This window comes from Podarcis vaucheri, assembly GCF_965113315.1.
Source record: "Podarcis vaucheri genome assembly, chromosome: 13".
NCBI lineage: Eukaryota > Metazoa > Chordata > Lepidosauria > Squamata > Lacertidae > Podarcis > Podarcis vaucheri.
This window is the reverse complement of record NC_138751.1, coordinates 11,317,983-11,343,975: the sequence shown is the minus strand read 5'-3', so window position 1 is coordinate 11,343,975 and position 25,993 is coordinate 11,317,983. Positions and strand designations below refer to the sequence as shown.

At 47.0% G+C, this 25,993-nt stretch overlaps 1 protein-coding gene across 2 annotated transcripts in view; it reads left to right on the top strand.

Annotated features, from left to right (window-relative positions):
- Positions 1-8,353: 8,353 nt before the first annotated feature.
- The window catches only part of LOC309516818 (vigilin-like), a 55,681-nt gene continuing 38,041 nt past the window's right edge, over positions 8,354-25,993 (top strand). Inside the window, exons 1-2 of one of the 2 annotated variants that reach the window (XM_082195737.1) lie at positions 8,354-8,597; positions 10,278-10,357. The gene's annotated coding sequence lies outside the window, so the exon portion shown is untranslated. The remainder of the gene's footprint in view (positions 8,598-10,277; positions 10,358-25,993) is intronic. The other variant, XM_082195736.1, reaches the window with a different exon arrangement.

Below are 25,993 nucleotides of genomic sequence, written 5' to 3'. Positions count from 1 at the left end.
CCTTGCTGCCGGTATATCGCTGGAGGTTATGTCCAAAGTAGGGAGACTGCTGTTGCACTGCCTTGCACACCAGCATCAAGCTCCTATTTGTACCTCCCGTTGGGCGCGAAGCGATGAATCACAGGGCAACCATGCGGCGCAGGCAGCAACTCGCCGCCTTGGTTCTCATCCCAGCTTTGTCACTCCAGGGCAGGAGCTGATGAGACTGAATGTACCCATCTGGGAAAGGAAGGGACTCACCAAACAAAGCTTTACATGAGCCGCCGCTTAAGGGCCATTAGATGACAGCTCTCCACCGCCACATTCTCCGACTTCTGCCTGGGGCTGCAGCAGGATTCCCAAGGATAACCCTGTGCATGGGGCTTCCTGCGTCAGCAATATTTGCCGGTTGCACACAGCGATGGGCTTAGGGACCTGATCTACGTACATATTTTAATGTATTTAATGCATTTAATGTATTTAATGCTGTACTGTTTTTAACACTTGATTGGGAGCTGCCCAGAGTGGCTGGGGAAACTCAGCCAGATTGGGCGGGGTATTAATAATAATAATAATAATAATAATAATAATAATAATAATAATAATAGCATATGGCTTCCCCCAGAGAATCCTGGGAGCTGTAGTTTACCTTTCACCGAGCTACAGTGACCGGCACACTTAACAAACTACAATTCCCAGAATTATTTAGGGGAAGTTATGGGCTTTAAATGTATGGCGTCTACGCAGCCTTAGGCGATCCCCCGGGGCAGCAGCATTAGCGGTGCAGAAATGCAACAGTAAAAAAAGGATTCATACAAACAGATCATCTTCACTCGTAAAAGCTGGGAACTGTGTCCTGCTGGGTTAACTATGTTTTCTTCGTAATGCACGGGGAAATCGGCAGCATCGGCGTCTGTTGAACAAGCTGGGTGTGGGCGTAAATGTGGGTGGGTGGGTGGATGAGAGAGAGAACACTCGCAGTCAGATCTATGCATGCAGACTTAATCTCTTGTATGACAAGAATAAATCATGAATGCACCAGAATCACTCTAGGGCTCTAAATATAAGTGAAAAATAAAAGATGTTCCAAAGTGAGAGGTTTTCTGCAGTGGAAAAGGATGCCCTCAGAAGGTGGCGGACTCTGCTTCCTTGGAGGTTTTTAAGCAGAGATTGGGTGGCCATCTGTCACGGATGCTATAGCTCAGATTCTTGCATTTCAGGGGGTTGGACTAGATATGGGGTCGGCAAAGTTTTTGTGGCTTGGGCCGGTTCACGGTCCCGCAGACACCATGGTGGGCCGGAGTGTGTGCGTGCGTATGCACACACGCATGCACAAACGCTATTTCTGGCGCGGAGAAGGCATGCACAGCTACCCATTGGCTGCAGGAGCTTGCTGCAGCCAATGGGAAGCCGGCCAGCGTCACAGAAGGCAGTCCCCACTCTGCTCCATGCTGGTTTAGCGTGGCGCATGGGAACCGACCGAGCAGGCCGCAGGGGTCCATGGGCTGGTTAAATGACCCCCATGGGCTGCTTGTGGCCCATGGGCCTTAGGTTGCCGACCCCTGGACCATGTGACCCTCGGGATCCCTTTCCAACTCTACAATTCTCTGAAATGGAGGCAGGGAGTGACGGAGATTGAGATGGGCAAATCTGTCAGTTTCAGTTTCTCATTTTTCCCAGTCCTAAATCTGGTTTGCCCTGTTTCCATATTTGTGACTTAAATATATATATATATATATATATGAACATTCATATACAGTTTCATTTCAAGTTCTCATATATGCATTTTTATATGCCATTCCGTCTAGTAGATGCATATACAGTGGTACCTCGGGTTAAGAACTTAATTTGTTCTGGAGGTCCGTTCTTAACCTGAAACTGTTCTTAACCTGAGACACCACTTTAGCTAACGGGGCCTCCCACTACTGCTGCCACGCAATTTCTGTTCTCATCCTGAAGCAAAGTTCTTAGCCCGAGGGTTAGCGGAGTCTGTAACCTGAAGTGTCTGTAACCTGAAGCATCTGTAACCTGAGGTACGACTGTACTAGGAAAAATTACATACAGAAATGTGCATATGAGGAAAAATTGGCATGAGAATTTCCACCTAAAAGAATGCGATCTTTGTACAATGTAGTCGCACTAATATTTTTGCTTCCATTTTTCACTACAATAAGCATTTTTGTATGCATTCTTAGGTGGGAGAACAGCGTCGTGAAATTTATAGAAGAGTCACTTCGGAAAGAGAGCCCTTTATTTCAGCTGCATATTGGTTCAGGAAATGTTAAATTGATAGTTCACATTAATAGGAGAGAAACCAGATTCCTCCTGACGCTCCTTGCTTGGGGCGACATTTGGCTTTGGGGCTGGGCCTAGTTGCCCTATATCCCCAGGGTCCTGCCAATCTTGAACAACCTGCCTTCTCTGCTCTGTCCAATTCCAGTTGTTCTCTGTGGGGCTTCCCCCACAAATGATCTGAAAGCTGTACTTAGTACAGAATGATGCAGCCACAATTCACCTTTCTGCCCACTCAAAGATTTAAGTTGCCGTGTCCCTGGTGCCGAACTCCGAAGAGCCATAAAGCAAGCAACTCTTACCCTTCCCTGCCTGTTTTATGGCTTTGTTTTTCGTGCGTTCTCTTCCATCTGCTGCTGTAATTGTTCTCTCCGTTTTATATGCAATATATAACAAAATTCTAAAATATGCACGAAATAAATAAACAAAGCGAGCAACTCCCTGGAGGGCAAAGGGAAAGTAAGGAAGCGAAAATAGGAATGCAGGAGCAGCGATTTTAACAGTATTGAGCGGGAACAAATAAGGGACCCTGAAAAAAAGAAGAGGGGAAACTGGCATTGTTGGGATGCCATGGGGATGTGGCAGTTTTCAGGCCTATTTACACCACCCACATTTTTTGGTTTTTTCAGTTTTATCTCATTGTATTCTATCTGTCTATCTATCTATCTATCTATCTATCTATCTATCTATCTATCATTTCCTTTACTATCTATCTAATCCCCTGGTCTCCTCGCTGGCCCAAATAGGACTAATTTAGCCAGCTAGCCCTGGTGATCATCTAATGTTTATTGGATGGATTCCCCCCCCCTAAATTGATTTTTGAATTCTGAATTTATTGTTATTCACGTTTTATACTGTATTTTATGTTGTTGTTTTTTTGTTGCATCAATTAAGTGTTTTAAATTGGTTGTTAGCCGCCCTGAGCCCGGTTTTCTGAACCGGGAAGGGCGGGGTATAAATAAAAATGTATTTATATATTATTTATATTCCTTATCCTCTCAACGACCCTGAGAGGGAGGTTTAGGCTGAGGGTTGGTGACTGGTTTTGTTGTTGTGCCGCTGCGTAAATACATGAATACATAAATAATAAGAAGAAGAATGGAAACGAAATGAAAGTTAGAAAGGCTGCCTCAGGCCCTATCAGACAGTGAACAACAGGGCATGAGTGTGTAATGTTTGTGTATGTGCATTTGCCCCTTCATTTGGAAGTCTTCCCTTCAGTCCTCCTAGGCCTACAGAGGCGACACAGAAGCGTCAACAGTCATTATCTTATTCCTGGCTCAGGATTCCCAGGCCCTGTTGGGTTATGTAATAGGCTGCTATCAGGCAGCTCCCATCTCCCCTCAGGGCTGAAGTTTAATTACAGGCCCTGTTAGGTGACCAAGCGACGCGTGAGCCGTACGCCAAACTGGATTCCACCTTCAGGCTGCCAAGTCTTGGGTTCAGTTCTTCCATGATGGAGAGCAGATGGGGCTGAGTCAAACCCTGCTCATGCTTAAGAACAAAGCTGTGTACATACCGTACATTTACGGTACACCTCCCCTCCCCCACCACGAATCCTGAAAACTGAGGTTTATCCCTCAAAAAACCCTACAATTTCCAGCGCCCTTAGCAAATGACCATTCCTAGGAATTGTGGGTGTGCACGCTTTAAACGGGTGTGCACGCTTTAAACGTATACAACCAGAGGCTGAATCAACACAGATATAAAAAACGCTGTGAAAATGCTTTTTTAAAAAAATGTTGTAACATATACAATGGAACCTTGGTTCTTGGACGTAATCCGTTCCGGAAGTCTGTTTGACTCCTAAAACGTTAAAAAAAAGACAAGGCGCGGCTTCCGATTGGTTCAGGCACCCTGGAAACAATAGTCGACAGCTGCATCGGACGCTTGGCTTCTGAAAAAAGTCGAAAACCAGAACACTTACCTCCGGGTTTTCAGAGTTCGAGAATCGATTTGTTCATCAACTAAGCTGTTCAAGAACCAATGTTCCACTGTATATGCACAGGCATATACATATATACTGTATATTCCACAGTATAGGCATAAGCAGAGGGCCTTCGTTCCCAGAGATCCTGGGATATTCATCCACTTGGCTGAACTTGTAGTAGCTCATAGCACCTCTGGAAGTTCAGTGGCAGAGCGTTATGCTTTGATTACAGGAAGTCCCAGGTTCCAATCCTGACATCTCCAACTAAGCGGAGGGAAGAAATGAATTTGGTTTGCATCTTAATGTGAACGTTCTGAGCCTGCACTTCTCAGACACCATCATCTTTAGGCACCTGTGGCCTTTTAGTGTGGGTGGGATGTTTTTAATACATTCCCCCCTTGGTTTTAATGTATCTATGTAGTGTTTTTTGTTTGTTGTTTGTTTGAACAGTGGTACCTCAGTTTTCGAATGTCTTCATTGACAAACATTTCGGTTTTCGAATGCCGTAAAACCCGGAAGTAAATGCTTCGGTTTTCGAACATGCCTCGGAAGTCAAACATGACATGTGACTTCCGTATTGAGGCTTCCGCTTTGAGTTTTCGGTTTTCGAATATGTCAGAACTTGAACGGTCTTCCGGAACAGATTACGTTTGAAAACCGAGATCCCACTGTAAGTAGCTTTGAGTTGCCTTGTGTGAGAAAAAGCAACGAACAAATATAATACAACCAATAAACAAAACAAAATGTGTCTGTATCTGTTCTGAATTTGAAATTGTTTTTAATTGTGTTCCTATATGGATTTTTTTTTTTAAAAAAACTATTTATATATATGTGGGGGGAAATTCAGTTTCGTTGTTTTTACTGTGAAATTGCTTTGGAGATATTTTACAGAAAGGTAATTCGTAAATTGAATCAAATCAAAATAAACAAACTTGAACAGTCTTTTCCGGGGCCAGCCTAAAGAGCTGAGGTTATATTTGCCAGGGAAGAGTGCCTTCTGTCAGACTGTCCTCATTTACATTAACACTTTTCCTTGAGGAAAACCCTCAGGGTTTTCTCCTCTTCCTTTTCTTAATCTCCAGCATTGTCATCTTCCTAAGAAACTTCCTCATTGCATTTCCTCATTCCCTAGTTTCCCACCTGCTTAGTGAGGCCACCAACACGTCACATGACTTGTTTGCATTACGTCTGAGCTGTGGCAAGCCCTTTATTTGAAAACAAACAAACAAACAGATTTTAGAGATTTCTTCAGATTTCCCCCTCAGCTCCCTCTAATTCAGATGCTGATTTCCCCCTGGCTGCAGTGTTGTGTTACAGCCTCTAGGTGTCACTGTGTTCCATTTAAAAAATGTGAATCACTAGAAATTTTTCTGGAGCACAAGCAATGCTGCAAGATTGTGGCAGGAGTGATACGGATGATAGGAAGCCATCATTAGCCTGAATGTATCACCCTCTCCAACATCTGGGCATTACCTTTCTCATGATTACATCAAAGAATGACCCCTGCCACTGAATGCAGTTTCTGTGAAACTCACTGCTATAGGATTTGATTATGGCTGCCACCATAATAGGCTTTATTTTAAGGACCAGTTTCACCTGTCTGACAATAAATGTTGGAAATGTAAGGAGGCTGAAGGAACATTTTTCCATCTCTGGTGGACCTGCCCAAAAGTGAAGGCATTTTGGGAAATGATTTATAATGAGTTAAAAAAGGTATTTAAATATACCTTCACAAAGAAACCGGAGGCCTTCCTCTTGGGCATTGTCGGCCAGAAAGTGTTGAAAAAAGATAGAACTCTTTTTATGTATGCAACTACAGCAGCAAGGATACTCATCGCAAAGTATTGGAAGACACAAGATTTGCCCACACTGGAAGAATGGCAGATGCAATTGATGGATTACATGGAACTGGCGGAAATGACTGGCAGAATCCGAGATTTGGGAGAAGAAACAATGGAAGAGGACTGGAAAAAGTTTAAAGACTATTTACAAAAACAGTTTAAGTTGTATGAATCTTAAGAAATTGCATGATTTAGAAAAGTATGGTTCCAGTAAACTTAAAAAAAAATTAAGACATATTTAATTGATAATAATCATTTTAAGATAAGAAATGTAACATGTGAGAAAAATAAATAAGGCACGACTCAAGGTAATAATTTGCTAAAAAAATTTATTGTTGAGAACGCAGGGTAAGGGAGATGTGAGGAAGTCCAATAAGTTATACAGAAAAAGACATGAAAGTTTTGTTTTTTTTCCTTTTTTTGTTTTCTCTTTTCTCGATGTATAATGTAGATATATATGTATGTTTAACATGTGTTCTATGTTTTATATTTGAAAACCCAATAAAATATTTAATAATATTTTAAGGACCAGTTGGCTATGATTAGAGCAAGAAGCCTCTGTACTTACAAACAGCATAGCTATGATTTCCTGATGGGAGGAACAAAGCAGCAGCTCTTATCATTTTGTCTTGTTTATGAGCTTCCTCAGGGCAGCTGGCTGGTCAGTGTGAAAATCGTACCTAGTGGGGCTTAGTTCTGCATACAGCCCAAAATATTCATTTTAGTTAAAATAGTATCCCACTCCCAAGGCATTTCTCACAAAAGGGTAAACAAAAACAATTTTATATTGTGCAATATGAAACACTTTTAAAAATGCATTGCAGTAAATATCTCGTCTGAGAGCCTACGAAAAGAATAAAATCAATTTTAACATGTCTGAGGAAATAAAAAGGATTTTAAAATTTGTATGACAATGGGAAGAGATGGGGTGTAGATTTTGCCCAAGACGGAAACATGCAGTTGTGGTGCCATCACCCAAAGGTCCTGCCAATCTGATCTTAACAAATGACAGGCCAGAAAACAGGGCCTTCGGTGGTGATCTCAGGGATCCAGTAGGTTTGTATGAGTGCAAACAGACCTTCAGATAACTTGGTAGTATATTGTCCTCCAGGGAAAAAAAAGGGTTTCTGTCTTTTTGCATTCAGAGGGGAGGAGAGGAATGAAAAGAGAAACTCTCCAGACCTACTGAATTCATGGAATCAGAGGCCAGTCTTGGGCAAGATAATAAAATGTGTGGTTTGACAAAACATAGCCTAGGTGAGATTACTTTTGCCAGAGGACAGACTTAAAGAGTGTGTCGTTACTGATCTATCCTGGATTCCTTTCTTTCTTAAACATATAACAGAACTAATGAAATATTCCGCCACTTCAAAGAATGAAAAACAATTGAGCATGGCCAGGTTAAGAGATGAAATTATCACACACAAACACAACATTTGTGCAAAAGAGCTAACACAGTAATTCAGTGCCTTGCACCATCTGGCAGGGTTAATAATAAGATGCAGCTAATATTGGATCCTAAATATCAGGGAGAATGCAGGAGTTGGTGCTGAAGGCAGACCACTTTTTTTGGAAAATAATGCCAATAATATTAATAGATTAAATGGCTAGCGGTTTGCTGTCGTTCCCTAACACCCAAAACCAGCTGCCCGAAGCAACCACTTCACTCCATCTAATGGTAGGCCCGGCCCCTTAAATTTGTGCACTAAAGAAAATTGTGTTCAAAGCGCCCAACACTACACAGAAGGAACAGTGACGCAATAGAATGTGACAAATTCCCAATAGCCACCTCGGGCCACTTCTGGTTCCCAATTGAACACGCTGTGCTACCATGGCAAAGCCAACCGTAGGCCTAGAGCGGCTCCCCCACCCCCCACTGACTTTCAAAAGCTTCAAAATAGACCCCGTGGCGCCTCCTCTCAGAATCTCTTTAGGCTCGTTATCAGCTGTCCCCGCACATAGCAGCCTCTCTAACGGCCGCCACGTGCTTCCTGCCCCGCATATGGCTGCCTTCGGAACCGCAAAACGCCGGAAGTTAAGCCTGCGCGCCAACTTTTCTCCGTATCTCTAGGCGTGGGGTGTGTGTGGAAAAGAGCAGGGAGCGCGCGCCCTCTATATACCTGGCGCATGCCTACATTCAACCCGAGGCTCGCCCGCGCCTGCGCGCTGGGGCCCGAGCCGCGGGCAGGGATGGGCGGTCCTCGTGCCGCCGTGACCGCGGATTGGCCCCGGCGGCAAAGTGGGCGGGGAGAGGAGGCGGTGCACTATTTAAGGAGGCTCGGAGGGCGGGGAAGGGGAGGCGTGTCCGAGCCGCGCTCCTTGTCAGTCGGCGCCGGGAAGCGGCAGGGGGCGGAGGCTGCGGCAAGAGCAGCAGCAGCGGCGCCGGCGGTGGAGGAGTCGGAGCAGCCTCCACCACCCGCCTCCCCCTCGCGGCTTCTTCTCCTTCCCCTCCTCCTACTATTCCTCCCGGCCTCGGCGGCGGCCGCCGCAGCCACCGCCACGCTGAGCCTCCAGCAGCGGGACTCGCCGCCGCCGCCACAGCAGCAGCAGCGCAGGTGAGGCGGCGCGGGGGAAGAGCCTGGTCACTCCGCCGGGGCCTGGCCGCAGAGAGGCCGAGGGATGCCGTGCGAGGCTGCAGGGAGCACGCAGGGCAGCCAGGGATTTTGGGGTGGGGGTGAGTCTGGGTGGGGGGGGGGCTCCCTTGCAAAAAAAAAAAAATTAGAGATGGGGATGCTCGTTGTATGTGGTCTTCTGCAAGAGCAGGTGGAAGGGAAATTGCAGAGGTGTGGTGGGGATGATATCTGGGGGTCTGATATAGGGATGAGCAGCAGAGAGGCTTGAAGGGATGTGGGGTGGGCGGGCGGTGGGGTGCCTCGAAAGGGTGTAGGGGGCCAGTGATGGCGTGGCGCTGGCGGTGAAAGGAAAGCGACGGGCTCTGCTTTGGGGTGTCTCCACCAGAGAAGGGACTAAAGGGATGTGGGGGTCCATGTAGCGATGCCCACCAGGGAGGTTCGGAGGGGTTTGAAGGACGTTAAAATGGGGTGGGGGAGAGTGCGGGCCTGTCGAGCAGGTGGGGTTGAAGGGATATAGAGGATGGTATGGGGTGACTGTGGTGTAGAGGGGATTAAAGGGAAAGGAGAGGGGGCTGTGGTGGTGGAAAGGGGGTCCAGGAGAATGGGGAGCCTAGATCAGAGAGCCCCACTGAGAAATTATGGGGGTTTCTTAAGCAGCGAGGGCTGAAAGGAGATTGAGATGCACAGAGGTGTTGGCATGGCTAGCTGCAGCGAAGGGGAGGGCAGTTTGTTGTGGATGAGCTGTAATTCCCAGGATTCTTCAGGTTTTTTTTTAAAAAAAATGGGAAGTTTCCAGCATTTGTTGACCTTTGGGGTATAAGGCAAAACATAAAAGCGTGATTCCCCTTCATTTGTGTGTGTGTGTGTGTGTAACTACCCTGTCCCACTTTGTGTTTTGCTTTGGCCCTCTGCCCCATAACATTTTTACAGATGTCCCTGGGTGAAAGGTGAGGGGGGGGAAATTTGATTGGGGTTTCTCTAAAGTTAAAGGGAGATCTGATATGGGGAAACTGCTGCAGGTAAGTGGAGATTAGGGTGATGGAAACAGGGTAGGCAGTGATATTGGGGTATCTTTCATTGGGTGAGGGGGTTCTTCACCCGAGAGCGATTACAGCAGATTCAGGGGTACAGTGGGATGCTGAGAGAAGCGTGTGCATGTGTGAGAGAGCAGGCAATTAATGGTGAGGGGTTCAGGGCACCATTGGGAAGAAAGGGAGATAATGTAGGCTTAGGTTGACTCTGCATAAAAGGGTGGTTTTTTTAAGCTGTGGGAAATGGATTGTGGCAGTAGAGAGGTATGATAGGGCATTTCAGATATGGCTGTTAAAATAGTGGCAAGGGGTCCTAAGGTGGTGGTGTGTCCCTTGAAGGCTGTTGTGAGAGATTGGCTTTGAAACAAGAATAGATAAGATGGGGAATAAGATGCTGACTGCACAGTTGGAATGTGGGGACTTCACTAAGAGGATGAATAAGCTTTTTTGTGGCCTTATCCTTCAGCATAATGCAGGTATCTTCAGCCTTCTCAAGCCCAGCACCCATTTTTAACCCTAACATGCACCTGGAGGCCCATTTCTTCATCTTTTACCATACATTGGCATGCAATGGGCTGCGTTCAAGCTACACTAAAGCCAGAGGTTTCTGCATTTTCATGCATCCATCTAGGCAAGTGAGAAGCGTTGTCACAATTTGAGGACTCATTCAAGCCAGGCAGAAGTGCACAAGGAAGGCACAGAGCATGGATGGTGAGTGGGTGTGGCTTGTACTAGAGGCCTGATGAAAGCCTGGAGAACTGCATTCAGCCCCTGGGCTTGAGGTTCCCCATCCCTCTTTGCTATTGCGATCGTAGACTTTATCTGCTCCCATCAAGAGGACTAGAAGAATGGGGGAATAAACTGTCTTGGATAATGCATGGAGGACAATAGTGCCAAGTCAAGCTCTCTCCCTTTCACTGTTACGATAACTTCTAAATTTGATGCCTGTTGCCTTAACAGTTCTGCAGTTACTCCAAGGATGGCTTTGGCCTACTCTTAGTGTTGGTTACTATAGTTTGTAACCCATTCAGGTCAAGATTGATTGTATGGATTGCTGTAATTCACACCCCGATTTCATATACAGCTATCGTCTATCTCTATGGGGCAAAAGCTAATGTGCGTGGAAATAAAAACCTTGGTGGGACATAGAAATTCACCTGAGTGTGGAGGGACTTGCAAAATGCTGGAGACAAACTATTAAGACAAGCTTGAGTTCTGAAATGTGCAGCACTGGTTTCGACATTCACTTCTCAAAGGTACAGGGTGAGGTGCCTCTTGCGTGAGGGTGATCTTAAGTCTTCATTCCCATTAATTTATATCTTATATGCTATGATTAAGAAGATTTATACACTGCTTGATTTTTTTTAAAAGTTGAAATGGTTTACAAAAATAGTAAATAAAATACTACAATTTTCAATAAATAGTTAAAAACATTATTGAAGGGCATTCCGAAGATAGTTAACATCAACAGTAGCTGGAAAGAGATAAAGCACATGTAACTTAATGTCTGGACAGGCATGCCTAAGCAAAAATGTTTAAGCAGGTGCCAAAAAGAGTACAGGGAAGGTGTTGGCCTGATGTCAATTTGCAGGGAGTTTCAAAGTGTATGTGCTGCTACACTTAAAGATAAATTTCTTACAAATGCACAACCAAGTATTATGCAGCACCCATAACAGTGCCAGTTTTGCAGATCGAAGCAGAAAAGTGGTTATTTCTCAGACATGGCGATCCTGCAAGTAAAGTGGTCCCAAGCTATTTCGGGCTTTACCTATTAAAGGCTGTGGTGTTCTATGCAGACAGGGCCTCGCTCCTTTCAACTACCACACTGCGGCATTCTGCACAAGCTGCAGCTTCTGGGTCCAGCTCAAGGGAAGCCCCACATAGAGTGCATTGCAGTAGTCCAGTCTTGAAGTCACCAGTTCCTGTAATACTACGGTAAGACTCTTGGTCCAGGAACGACCGTAACTGCTGTACCATTTGAGATGTGCAGGGGCTGGCATATGACTCTGCTTGTTTGAGGATGGGAGTTACTGTGAAACAGAAGCAGGTCTTTTTGCTCTGATATGCAGAGCTTGGTGGAGATCACGGATCCCTAGAAGTGATTCAAAGATGGCCATGATAGTGTGTCAGGGTTTCTGGGTTTTTTTTGGCAGCCAGGTGTTAAGTCGTCTTGTGTGTTCTGCCACACCTCCTGCTCTCCCACTGCTCCACCTAGGCCTCTGGGATGGAGGGTAGCTGCAGAGGTGGAAACCACTTGTGGGAGATGCTAGAATTGGAGCAGGCTCTCCAGCCTAGTCTAATCGGTGGCTAGAGCTCGCGGAATCCTCCCCTGAGATCCAGTGGTGGAAAAACAAGCCAGGGAGAGATGCTCTCTTGGGAGAAGAAAGGCCAAATGGTTCTTCACCTTCACTTAAATTGCAGAGAGATGGTCCCAGTCATGCTACACATTTAAAGTGTACCACTGTAACAGTTAGGAGGGTTATGGGAACTGTAGTTTGTTAAATTACAGTTCCTGAGATCCTTCATGGCTGTTAACGTGGCATAAGAGTGATTTGAATGTATGGGGTGGATATTCAGAGCCCTGAATATCATGGGAAGAAGGAATTGTGGGCATGGGATTATTTTTTTAATTATCAGCTTGGGAAATGCTACCTGGATTAAAGTATAGATCCTCTTGATTTGTGGTATCTGGTGTTCCCCTATCTCTATATAAGCAACCCAGTATATCCCCAAGTAGGGTCTGAGCTTGCAGTGACAGGCATGGAGGGGGAATCTTGAGGGTGTGTCAGTGTTGAGTAGCTTGATGAAAATGTCAACCCAGTGTGCGGCAGCTCTGGAAAACGCACATTCCCTATTCCACTTTACAAATCTGTGGTGAGGCTGCATATTGAATTCTGCATGCATCATGTCTGGTCACCGTTCATTTAGAAGGAGCTGGAGAGGAATTTTCAGCAAAGAGGAACCAAAAATGATCTATAAGTTGGAGCCTCTTCCCCCATGGAAGAAAGGTCACACAACATTTGGGGATTTCTAGTTTAGGAGAGGGACGCGGGTGGCGCTGTGGGTAAAAGCCTCAGAGCCTAGGGCTTGCCGATCGAAAGGTCGGCGGTTCGAATCCCCGTGGCGGGGTGCGCTCCCGTTGTTCGGTCCCAGCGCCTGCCAACCTAGCAGTTCGAAAGCACCCTCGGGTGCAAGTAGATAAATAGGGACCGCTTACTAGCGGGAAGGTAAACGGCGTTTCCGTGTGCGGCTCTGGCTCGCCAGAGCAGCGATGTCACGCTGGCCACGTGACCCGGAAGTGTCTCCGGACAGCGCTGGCCCCCGGCCTCTTGAGTGAGATGGGCGCACAACCCCAGAGTCTGTCAAGACTGGCCCGTACGGGCAGGGGTACCTTTACCTTTAGTTTAGGAGAAAGGTGGGTACGTAAGGGAAGCATGATAGAGGTGTGTGAAATTAGGCATAGTCTAGGACAGGGGTCGGCAAGGTTTACCTCACCTGGGCCGGTTCACTTCAGTGGAGATCCCTCAGGGGGCCGGATTGCGCACACACTTGAGAGAGTGTGCCCGTGATTTCTGGTGTCTGTGTATGTGCAGACGCAATTTCTGGCACCGCGGAAGCAAGTCCCCGTGCTGCGCTGCGCTGGTTTGGTGCAGCACGCGAGGACTCGCCGAGCGGGCGGCTCGTGGGCCAGTTAAACGACCCCCGTGGGCTGCTTGTGGCCCATGGGCCTTAGGTTGCTGACCCCTGATCTAGTAGGAAGCAGGTGGGGAGACTTCTTTCTCTCATTATTCCGGAACTCAGGGACCCACATTGAAGCTGAATGTTGGAAGATTCAGGGCAGACAAGAAGAAAGTACCACTTCATGCGGTGTGCAGTTGAACCGTGAAATTTGCTCCCGCATGAGGCTGTGATGGCCACTGACTTGGATGCCTTTAAAAGGGAATTGGACGGATTCACAGAGGAAAAGGCAGTCAGTGGTTACTAGTCATACAGCCTCCAGGACCATGAGGCAGCAAGATCCTAAATATCAGTTGTTGGGGAGCAACTGCAGGAGAAGGCCTATAGTGCTCCTGTCCTGCTTATGGGAGATCCATAGGCATCTCATTGGCTGCCGTGAGGGCAGGATGCTGAACTGGAGAGACCTTGTGTCTGCTTCAGAAAGCTTCTCTTGGGTACGTATCCATGGGCAACTCTTGCAAAGTGTCCTCTTGGGGATCCTGGGTGGGTGGGGAGGAGATCCCTGTTCTTAGGCAATGTTATATTTGCTGTGGCAGCTGCTGGCTGTGCCATCCCAGCATGGACTTGTTACCTTTGCGCAGACCTCCTCAAAGATGCTGAAGAAGCCTGCCACTTATTTTTGTTTGCTAATAAGGTTAGGTGAGATTGTGACACTGTCCTTGTAATTTGTTGATGGGAATTCTGAGTGCCTTATAAAGCGAGGCTGCTTCTCTCTGGGGGTAGGAACCAGGGGAGCTAGATGAGCTGGGGGGAAACCTCCTTGCTGGCAGTCTTAGGCCAGCCTTCCTCAACCTGCTGCTCTCCAGATGTTTTGCAGTACAACTCCCATCAATGGGCATTGATGGGAGTTGTAGCCCAACTGGAGAATTTGAAGTACGCAATTATGGGAGAGCTGGACCGGTTACAAGTAGTGGCTTTAGACTGTTGTTTCTCCCCAGTACCCAATGGCTCCTGTATTTAGAGTGTTACTTGGTTGCAATGGATTGGGTACCCTTTCCCAAAGATGTTCACTCCACTTTCAGAGCTATATATTTCTGTATGCTGTTCGGGGATTCGAAAGCTCTATTGCATAACAAATACTTTCTGCTAGTTGTGGAGCATGAGGCCTGCTCTAAAGTCAAATTCTGATAAATCTCCACCACTCTGCCTTGAATTTTTACCAGTCTTTCCTCCGTTTCAAGCTTGAAGTGGTACATCCCTATGGACTAGGGACTTGGAGTCTGCTGCTTGATGCAAACTGGGATTCAGGCCCCTCCAGGGAGAGCCATGCATACTCAAGACAATTGAAACCACCACTTTGTTGATGCTAAGCAGGTCTAGGCTTGGTCAGTGCCTGGAAGAGAGATTTACACCGCTTTGGGTTCCACGATGGAAAAAAGTGGGATAAAAATGTAAGAAAATAACTGTCTGAAGGTGGAATAGCTGTTGTCCCCCCCTCCCCCTTGGCATGAGGTCAAAGCAAAGAGGGAATAGCAAGACAGCTGTGCAAACAGTATGAAAGTGAAGTATTTTACTGCTGAAGTTAATGTGTGGAGTAAATCAGTCTTCTTCTTTTTTTGGAAAGAGTGATATAGAGGCATATGGTGTTTCTACAGCCTGAACTGGCCTGTGCCCATAGGCTAGTGTGCAGAGAATTGTTTTGAGGCTTTGGATAAATGGGTTCTTCTGGCAGCATTGACACCTGCCAGCTAACTGCTGGCATCTCTTTCAGTCCATTGTGGGTAGGCGTTGTGCTGATTTTTGTGCTTGAGCGCTGAGGAGTGTTTTGGGGGGAAATGTGGGCTTCTGGGCCACTGCATCCAAAATACCTGTCTTATCCTAATATGCTTTACCCGCTCCACACACAATGTACACCTGCTTGTTCCGCTGTTGCTCACAGAAGCCTTTGCCAAGCTGGTACCCTCCCCAACATTTTAGGGCGCAACTCCCCATCATCTCTGACCACTAGCTATGATGGCTGGGACTGTAGGACTTGCAATCCCATAACATTTGTAAGGCATGGGGTGGGAGTGGGGAGTTCGTTTGCACAATGGCTGGCCCACACGTATGTCATGAGGAGCAGGAGATGAGTTTCCTCACTCCAAAGAGGATATGGTAGCGTTAGAAAGGGGGCAACTGAAATGATCAAAGGAAAGGTGGCAGCGTCAGGGACTTTTTTTAGTTCAGAGGAAAGGAGAGTTAAGAGGTGACATGGCAGAAGTTTATAAAATTATACATGGCATGGAAAAGTTTGATAGGAAAGTTATTCCTCCCCTCTCATAATGCTAGATTTTGTCGACATACAACAAAGCTCAATGTTGGAAGATTCAGGACAGACAAAAGAGATGATTTATTATTATTATTAGTAGTAGTAAGGTAAAGGTAAAGGTACCCCTGCCCGAACGGGCCAGTCTTGACAGACTGTGGGGTTTGTGCGCCCATCTCACATTTATTGGCCGGGGGCCAGCGCTGTCCGGGGACACTTCCGGGTCACGTGGCCAGCGTGACATCGCTGCTCTGGCGAGCCAGAGCCGCACATGGAACGCCGTTTACCTTCCCGCTGGTAAGCGGTACCTATTTATCTACTTGCACCCGGGGGTGCTTTCGAACTGCTAGGTGGGCAGGCGCTGGGACCGAACAGCGGGAGCGCACCCCGCCGCGGGGATTCGAACCGCCGACCTTTCGATCGGCAAGCCCTAGGCGTTGAGGCTTTAGCCCACAGCGCCACCCGCGTCCCAGTATTAGTAGTAGCATTAGTATTATTTAACTGAATTTATATACTGCCCTATACCTGGAGGTCTCAGGGCAGAATACAGAAAAGATCAACATAAAAACCACAATATATAACCCCCCCCCAAAAAAAAAAAATTAGCCACATTTTAAAAGGGCATAAGATGTCAATCACAGGGGCACTGGTGGCGCTGTGGGTTAAACCACAGAGCCTAGGACTTGCCGATCAGAAGGTCGGCAGTTCGAATCCCCATGACGGGGTGAGCTCCCGTTGCTCGGTCCCAGCTCCTGCCAACCTAGCAGTTCGAAAGCACGTCAAAGTGCAAGTAGAGAAATAGGTACCGCTCCGGCGGGAAGGTAAACGGCGTTTCCGTGTGCTGCTCTGGTTCGCCAGAAGTGGCTTAGTCATGTTGGCCACATGACCCGGAAAAACTCTGTGGACGAATGCCGGCTCCCTCGTCCAGTAAAGCGAGATGAGCGCCACAACCCCAGAGTCGTCAGTGACTGGACCTAACGGTCAGGGGTCCCTTTACCTTTACCTTTTAAGATGTCAATCAGATCAGCCAAAGGCCTGGTTAAAAAGGAACGTTTTTGCCTGGTGCCTAAAGGTGTATAATGAAGGCAGAGCATAGCTAAACTATGAAACTATGAAACTCCCTCCGACAGGAAGTAGTCATGGGCATCAACCTAGATGTCTTTTAAAGAGGATTAGACGAATTCATGGAGGATAAGACGATAGCATTGGCTCCCTCTAGCCATGATAGCTATTCTCTGCCTCCACAGTTGGAGGCAGCAGTGCTTCTGAATACCAGTGGCTGGAAAACGTAGGAGGAGAGGGTGGTCATGGACTCAAATCCTGCTTGTGGCTTTCCCACAGTCACCTTGTTGGCCACTGTGAGAACAGGATGCTAGACTAGATTGGCCATTGACCTGATCCAACAGGCTCTCCTTATGTTCTCATGAGTTGGTAGAGTCTGCTCCGTGGTGGCACCGCAATTGTGGAATGTTCTCCTGCTTAGTGCCTATCCTTATTTTTCTAGGCTTTTTAAACCTAGCTTACATGTTTGACTTTCTAACACTGAGTGGAAGGTAGTTCGTAGTGGGGGAGTTCTTTTTCCAGGAATGTTTCTTGGGCCATTAGGGAAGCCTGGACAAGCTTCTGAGTAAATCTATAGAGTTCTTCTGGAATATGTGGTCATCTGGCCTCCTAGTCACTGCCCAGCCATGCTACACATCCCTGCTGTCAAGGCTGGCTGTGCCGACTAGGTCACAGGCTGGCCATCTGTGTGGCCCAGCTCCTTGAACGTTGCATTCAAAATCCAATACAGTTTTTATAGCACACAGTGAAAGCTGTCGTTTCTGCTGCTTATTTGTTTGCCCCAGTAGCTAACTAGTCCGACCCCATCTCAATTCCTGGCTTCCATCTCCTGATGACTAGGGTGTAGTGATTAGTTTTATAAGATGGTTTTGGTTCCTTTTGGCCTCCTGATCAGTCTGCAGGGTCAATTGCTTACGCTTGCTGCAGCCACAGAACAGCTGAACCTTTCTTGCAATGTGCAGAAACATCAGGTGAATTCTCTTTCCGCGCACCCCTTAACAGTGCACAATACACAATGAAAGTATTAGTTTAGATGTCACATCTTTGCAGGGGATGAGAAGAGGTGCTCACCTGATTTAGTGGGAATAGATGTGGGTGGTAGAGCTGTCGCCAAATGACATTTGCTGAGGGGCAAAAAAAGAAGTAAGTTTAAGTAGCAGCTTTGAGAGGTGGTGCGGTTAAGCCAGCCACTGCATCATACTTCCTGTGGTCACATTTCTAAATCATCTGGAGCCCCATTCAGAAAGGTGTTGGTGACAGATAACCTTACCTCGTGGATGAAAAACCATGGTTTGGTGTGTGAAGTGGAAACCATGGTTTGGCTGCAGTGGACTACTGTTCCCCACTAACCAGAAAGTCATGCTAACCAGATTGCTGCTGAATTGCCAATCCCAGCATGCTTGACTGGGGCTGATGGGAGCTGGAGTCCAGCAACATCTGGAGGGCCACAGGCTCCCCATCCCTGTTATAGCAAAAAGCAACATCTCACTCAAAGTACCCTCTATGACAGTCAAATCTTGGTTTCGAAACTGAGTTGGGCCACTCCCACCAAATGTTGGGCTGCCCTATGGTGCCGTCTGCTGCTTTCAGACTATGTTCCTTGACATGCTTTAACACCAGGGTGGGGAAATCATTTCTGTCAAGGGCTTCATTCCCTCGGTAATTTTGGAGTGGGGTGGTGGCAGTCATAGAAGCCAAGCCCAAAATTTGGCTGGGGACCCCTTTTCTAGGAACAGAGGAAACTACCAAGTCAGACCCTTGGTATTACTAGTTGAATATTGCCTTCACTGGTAGTCTGGTAGTGGAGATGCCAGGGACTGATGCCAGGGCCAGCCTTGTGCAAGACTGATGCTCTACTTTCTATGGAGTTGGGCAATGGTCTGTGTAGCTCTGTATTGCTTACAGCGATGGACAGATGTTCTCCAGAACTTCAGCCAGGTGAGGGGGTCTTCCCTGTCCATCCTGGAGATGTTGAGGATTGATCTTGGGACCTTCTGCATGCAAAACTCTCTTTCCACCTGTGTGATATCAGCTGCAAAGCTGTGTAGGTTGCTGGCTCCCTGCTTTAATATCTCTGCTACCTGGCTAGAAAAGGGGGTCAGCTCTTCCACTGGCGCATGCTCATGACTGACGGGGAGAAAGATTGAATTCTGGGCAGAGACAATGCATAATCATTGGATGGTAGTGCTGAGAGTACAATGGGTGTGGCTTTACATACACCAGCAAATGTGTTAAGGCAAAATAAAAGCTTTATTCCCTCCCCACCTCTGCAACCTCTCGCTTTTCGCCAAGCGCTCTCTCTGTCTCAACTCAAGGGGGAAACGGCAACTCCCACTGATATGAAAATAGGAGCTGCTTTTAGCACCTGCACCTGCGTGGCCCTCCGAGACCTAGAGAGTCGCTGCAGAGCCCAATTAAAGGTTCTTGAGAAGTCTGAATGAACAATTGCAGGCGGTGGGGCTGCAAAACAACGCCTGCGTTTCGGTCCTTTTGTTCCTCCGGCTACGCTTGCCGCCGCTTGAAGGTATCCAAAAGCAGAGATTTGGACCTGGGGCCATGTTTGGCAACCAGTAATTCCACAACACTCATTTTAGAATGGTGTAAGACAGCTTTCCCCAACCTTGAGATGTTTTTGGACTGCGATACCCGTCATCCCAGACCATACTGACTGGGGGTGATGGGAGTCAGACCACATCTGGAAAACACCTGGTTGGGGTAAGCCAATGTTGGCCACGCTGGAGGCCTGCTAATTCAACACCCCAATTCCCCTTTTAGCCTCTTCTTATAGGAAAGGTGCCTCAGCCCGCTGGTGATATTGGTTGCCCTTTCCTGTACAGTGGTACCTTGGTTTAAGAACAGCTAAGTTTATGGACAACTTGTAATAAGAATGCTGCAAACCCGGAAGTAGGTGTTCCGGTTTGTGAACTTTGCCTTGGAAGCAGAACATGTTCTGCTTCCTGTTGAGTGTGTTCCATTTGTAAATTGAGTCCCCCGCTTCTAATCTGAGGCTTTCTGTTGAGTCTGTCGGCTGCTGAGTCCTGAGCACCCACTCAACACAGAGGTGTGATATTTGGAGCTTTTGTTTTTGTTGTGGTTTTGTTTGTGAGGCTTTTTTATTTTTATTTATTTTTTGCTATGACTGCGGGACTGATTTGTGACTGTGGCTTGTGTCTTCGTTTTTGTGACACTGTGGAACCCAGTTCAGCTACTGGTTGATTGTATGACTGCAGAAGTGGATAAAAGTCCCCCCTCCAAACAATGACTATCATCAGTCCATGTAAGAAGAAAAAGTAATCTACAATACTTATTTATTTTATAGTACAGTACCATTGATTATTACCTTCATTCTATGGATCAATGGTCTCGTTAAATAGTAAAATTCATGTTAAATTGCTGTTTTAGGGGTTGTTTTTCATCGTCTGGAACGGATTAATCAATTTTCCATTACTTTCTATGGGAAAGCATGCCTTGGTTTAAGAACAGACTTCCGGAACGGATTAAGTTCGTAAACCGAGGTACCACTGTACATCAGGTGTGTGGAACCTTGGGGCTCGGAGTTCAGATGTGGCCCTCCAGACCATTCTACCTGGCCCCTGGAGTTCTTCCCACTCTGCTCTGTGTTCCTTGAGTCCTTTTTCCTGGCTGGAATGGGTCAAGCAGTTATACTGCCTCTCGCTTGTCTGGTCCAGGTTCAGGAGGTATGAGTGGGGATGTGGCTGTGCGTGTAAACCTCTGACTTTTACTGTATAAAGGGAAGAATTGCACCTGTTTCTCCACAAACTTTTCCCCACCCTTTCCATGGAGCCCCCCCCAGAACGTTCTCCTTGAGGAAAGGTGGCCTCCAGACTGAAACCCCACTCCCACCCTGCTGTACATTCTCCATCTCTACAGTATCCCTTTTTATGAATATGTGAGTGGTCTTACCACTGTCTTTTGTGGTGGGCTTGGGAAAACGATGCTGTCAAATCTGTTTTCAGCCCCTTTCCTAAGAATTCCTATCATGGGATTGCAAAGGCCTTCGGACCCCACCCCACCTTCTGTAGAGAAACTTCTGCAATTGTCTACTATTTTTTCAGCCTCCCTCCCTTCCCAGAAAACTCGGCAGGCCTAGTCTGTCACTTTCAGCCTTAGGGGCCCCCCAGTAGACTGATGGTAACAAGGAAGGGTCAGTCATAGTAAGTCATAGCTGTGCCCCAGTTTGTGACATCTCTGGGCCTAACTCTTTCCTCCTTGAAGACCCTATGAAGCAGCCCCAGAACTTCAGATCAAAGACGAAAGAGTGTCCTGTGATAAGTATGCTTCATCTTGTCATCTCAGCAATGGTTTTCCCCCCAAGATCCCACTTAATGCCTTCCTCAGCCACTCTTTCTCTTTTTCCTGGCTTGCGGTAGTTGAGATGTGGTCAATGTGCTGTTGCCTAGCAACCCCGATGAAGGTATCTTTGGTCGTGGTCAGAAGGCTTGCTCTAGGCCAGGGTTGGGGAACCTCTTCCCCTCCAGTTGCTGCCAAACTACAGCTCCCATCATCCCTGATCACTGGGCTATGCTGGCTTGGGCTTGATGGGATTTGGAGTCCAACAACATCTGAAGGGTCATTGGTTCCCTTCCCTTGCTTCCAGGTCAGAGAAAGGCAACTGGTTGCCAGTGTTCAACCTATTCCTGTATAGTCCAGTGTCTTGCTGTGTTCTCAGTCAGCGACGTTGGGGAACAATAACCGCATATGGTTGCTTCCTTTTCACTTCTTAAGCCCGCCTCAACTTACTTGGTAGCTGGGACCTGTCAGTCATTTTGCCTGTATGTTACTGTTCCTTAAGTCACCTGTTGTCTTGTGCAAATTGGTTGTCATCTGGCGTAGCATGGTTTATAGAAAGTGGGAAGGGATATGTATTTTCTCACTTTCTCATAATACTAGGACCTGGACCACCCAGTGAAGCTGAGGATTTAGGACAGACAAAAATAAAATACTTTTTCACACAACACCGAATTCAAACAGTGGAATTGGATGTAGCGAGGGATGGCTTGAAAAGAGTATCCCAGCTGATGGAGGATAAGGTGATCAATTGCTACCAGCCACCATCAGTGTTAGAAACTGGGATAGAAAAGCTAGGAGCCAAGTGGCTCCTGGGATCTCGTTTGTGGGCTCCAAAACAGAAGGTCTAGTCTACATTTGGGGAGATCGGCAACACTTTTTATTATTTTGATAAGCATATTGTTAATATCACATTTTAACAGAAATTGCGAATGCATGTTAAATTTGGTGTTTACAATAAAAATATTGGTACCATACTTCAGTTTTCAAAACACTCTACTCCTTATTGCTAAACTCCTTATGGATATTGTCTATCCTTAACATATACCGTATTTTTCGCTCTATAACACGCACCCGACCATAACACGCACGTAGTTTTTAGGGGAGGAAAATCCGCAGGCATGCCACCCGTAGGCATTTCCTCCATAACACTCACAGACCTTTCCCCTTACTTTCTAGGAGGAAAAAAGTGAGTGTTATGGTGTAAAAAATATGGTACTTCGAGGCTTCATAGCACATACATTCCAGTGATCCTTGAGTGTCAGCCAGGTGCAAAAAATGGCACCCAGACTTTTAGAGGTGCTTGCAAATGGAGAATTTTTAGGTGCGAAATGCACCTGGTGCCCTGCTAATTTTGTACCCTGACCACAACTGCTATGTTTCTCTCCACGGTCAGAGGTAGTATGCCTCTGAATATAATGCTCTGCATAATGGTCCACTTTTAAAATAAAGCTGCTGTGGTCAAACCTGCCTCAAAAGTACACAGCTATTATTTCTTCCACCATGGATCTCAAGACTGTACGTAGGGTTCCTAGGGAGCCTTGCACCTAAACACTGACCAGACCTAGACCTGCTTAGCTGCTGGAGTAAAAAACAGGGGAAGGAACTGTATGCCAGCCCAGTTGATGCTGAGCAGCTGACTAGGGTTTGGCAAAAGTGAAACCCATTCTCATGCCTTCTCATCTCAACGGCTTTAGTCTTAATGATTGAGAAACACTCCTCAACTCATCTGCGCAATGGGATTGGGCCGAGAAAAACACTCTGAAACTTTCAGTTGGAGTTAATGAGATCCCAAGGCGTTTGCTCCAGAGTTAGCAGCACAGCCCCCCTTGGAGGGTGCTTTCCTCAAAAGACATTTTGGAGCTTGGAATACAGAGACTGGTCTGTAGTCTGGGTGACAATCGCTGTTCATGGCTCCTTTTAAGGGAGCAGGGCAGGCCTGGCTGCCAGTACTGGGCATTATTAAAACTTCTGCTTCTGGGGCAACCTACAGTCCGCGCCGTTTCCTTCATACAACTCAGAGCGCCAGCGCCATTTGTTCTCACCGTATGCTGGGAGTCTGGGGCGGATGGGTAGGCAGTCAGTGTTCTCAGTTTGCAGGTTTAATGTCTTAAGAATGTAAGGTGAGGCCTTCTGGATCAGGTCAAAGGCCAGTGTAACCCAGCATTCTGTTCCCGCAGCAGCCAGCCAGATTTTATTTACGTATTTGTAATCCACACCTCCATTAAAATATGTCAAGGTGATATACGGCACACAGTGAATAAACTCCACAAAAAGCATCTCTAAAAGCTTGTCAGCTGGTGAAGAAGCGAAAACTCATATTGCAAAGGCCTGTCTAAACAATCTCGTTTTCAGAAAGCATCTGAAAGAAGTTGGGGGGTGGTTCCTGCTGAAGCGCTGCTGGCAGGGCCTGCCATGCTAAAGGTTAGGTCCCTGGTGAAGGCCAGCTGATGCCCATTGGATGCCCACAAGCAGGACTTTCCTTCCTTGTCACCCCCCAGCAGCTGGCATTCAGAATCATCCTGTCTTGGACTATGGAGGTCAAAAATAACCATGGCGAAAAGATGGACTTCCCATCCCTGAACTTGTCTAACGTTTGCAGGTTGGTAGCTATACATCTTGTAGGAGTGAGTGCCATGGTTTTTGCTGTGTGCCTTCTCCTGCCCCATTTGCCGGCCAAGACCTCAGAAAGGCATCTCTCTCCTGCCCCCTGTTCCCCACCTGAGGTTCTTCCAAATTTCATGGGTACTGGAGCATGCAAACAATTGGGGGGAAGGCTATCAGGAGAGCTGCGTTGAACCCTGGGGCTGAGGTTCCCCATTCTGGCCAGAGGCTCATGCTTATCCTCAAGCGCCAACACAGCCTTGATTGGCTGCAGTTTTTTTTCGGAGTCCCAAAAAAAAGAGCAACCGCTTGCTTGGCCTGCATCTGTCTTCGTTCTGTGGCTGACGGCTGCTTTTGGCCCTCGCCGTCCTCTTGGCCTTCCTGGTGTTTGCACAGCTCTGCTTCTGCTGCCAGCCGGGTAAACGAGAGATTTCCCGATGAATAAAGTTGCGCTGCTTTGGAGGCCAGGCTAAAAGCCAGAGCCCAGCCATCTTCTGTAATCAAACTGGAGCGGAGCCGGCCCAACTTGTTCCTGCGGCCTTTATGCGCTGCTCTTCCACTCGGGCAGAGAATTCGGCCAGCTAGCGCAGGAAATGGGAAGCCTGATGAAATGTTTAGTTTGGTACACTTTGAGAACCAGATTTGCATTATTTTTCTTTTTGTGCGAAGGAGTAAGAGAGGCAAGATGGCGGCAGGACAAGAAGCTGGAGGTTGAAAAGTTCAACCAGAGGCAAAACAGCAGATGACTTAAGCCTGCACAGAAGCAGCTGTTCTCCACCCTGCCTGCAAACACCTCTCCCTTTTCTCCCTTGGGCTGGCAGGGCGCACAATCTATTTTCAGATGCCTCATTCAGAACTCTTGCTACCGGTGATATGTCTGTCCTCCCCTCCTCTCCCACCAGACCCACACATGAATCAACACACAGGTGACGTTTCCTGTCCAGTGGTGTTCCACTTTCTGCAGACAGTAAGCACTTGGGACAGGGAGCTTGGAAAGCTTCCTCTCCCATACGGTGTCACTCTCTTCAGCCAGGTGAACTTTTTCTGCTTGTCGACTGTCAGCTTGTGACTCAGCCTCGTCGCTCTGGTCTCATTTCGCAAGGCAGAGAGAACGGCTGTATGAATAGCCCCACAGCTCAGTGTTAGAGCACCTGCCTTGCAGGTCATGTTAGAAACTCAGATATACAGTGATACCTCGGGTTACATATGCTTCAGGTTACATACACTTCAGGTTACAGACTCCGCTAACCCAGAAATAGTGCTTCAGGTTAAGAACTTTGCTTCAGGATGAGAACAGAAATCGTGCTCCAGTGGCGCAGCGGGAGGCCCCATTGGCTAAAGTGGTGCTTCAGGTTAAGAACAGTTTCAGGTTAAGTACGAATCTCCAGAATGAATTAAGTACTTAACCCAAGGTACCACTGTATAAGCTAATTGCCAAATGGCACCTTAAACCTAGGTTATGGTTGCCACAACGGTCTATCTAGGCGCCTTTTATGGTGAAATTTTTTGTTGTTAATTTCATTTCTATACCGCATTATATTTTAAAAGACAAAAACACAAAGCGGCTTACAACACACAACTTCAAATAAAACAATCCAGAATAAAACAAACTAAGTCTTCAAAGAAAATATTTTCGATCCTTCTCTAAGTGACATTTTGTTTTCCCCACATTTCTTTACGTACTTAATTTATAGAGCTGCCCCATAGCAGAAGGACTCTAGGGAGCCAGTGTGGTGTAGTGGTTAGAGCAGAGCTTTCCAAACTGAGTGTCATGTGACACGTTAGTGTGTCATTACAGTGTGTAGTTATGTCACGCAAATGCTCCTCGCGCTCTTATAAGGGGTTAGTTTAACCTCTGGTTTGCTAGTAAAACTGAATTACTGTGTCACGAAATGATGCATGTCTAAAAAGCGTGATCAGCATGAAAAGTTTGGAAATCTCTGGGTTAGTGTCAGACTGGGGCTTGGGAGATCAGGGTTCAAATCCCCAATCAGTCATGGTGCTCACTGGGTGATCTTGGGCCTACCTCACAAGGTTGTTGTAAGGATTAACTGTGGGGGGAGGAACCATGTAATCCTTGCAGGGGAAAAATGGGGTATAAATTCAATACATAAGTTCTTCTGCTTACCTGCTTAAGGAAGCTGGAGGGGCCAGCCAGATGGAGATGTCAGTTGCTAACCTGGCATCCAGAGATCTCCATGTGGTTGCAATTGGACCTGCGCCAGTCACAAAAAACACCTGGCTAATTTCTAACACCACTTGCAAGCAGAAGGTCCCAGCTTCGGGCCCCTGGCATACCCAGGTAGGGTTCCTTGAAACCCCCACCTGAAATCCTGGACAGCTGCTGCCAGTCAGTGTAGGCAGCACTGCACAAGATGGGCCAGTGGTCT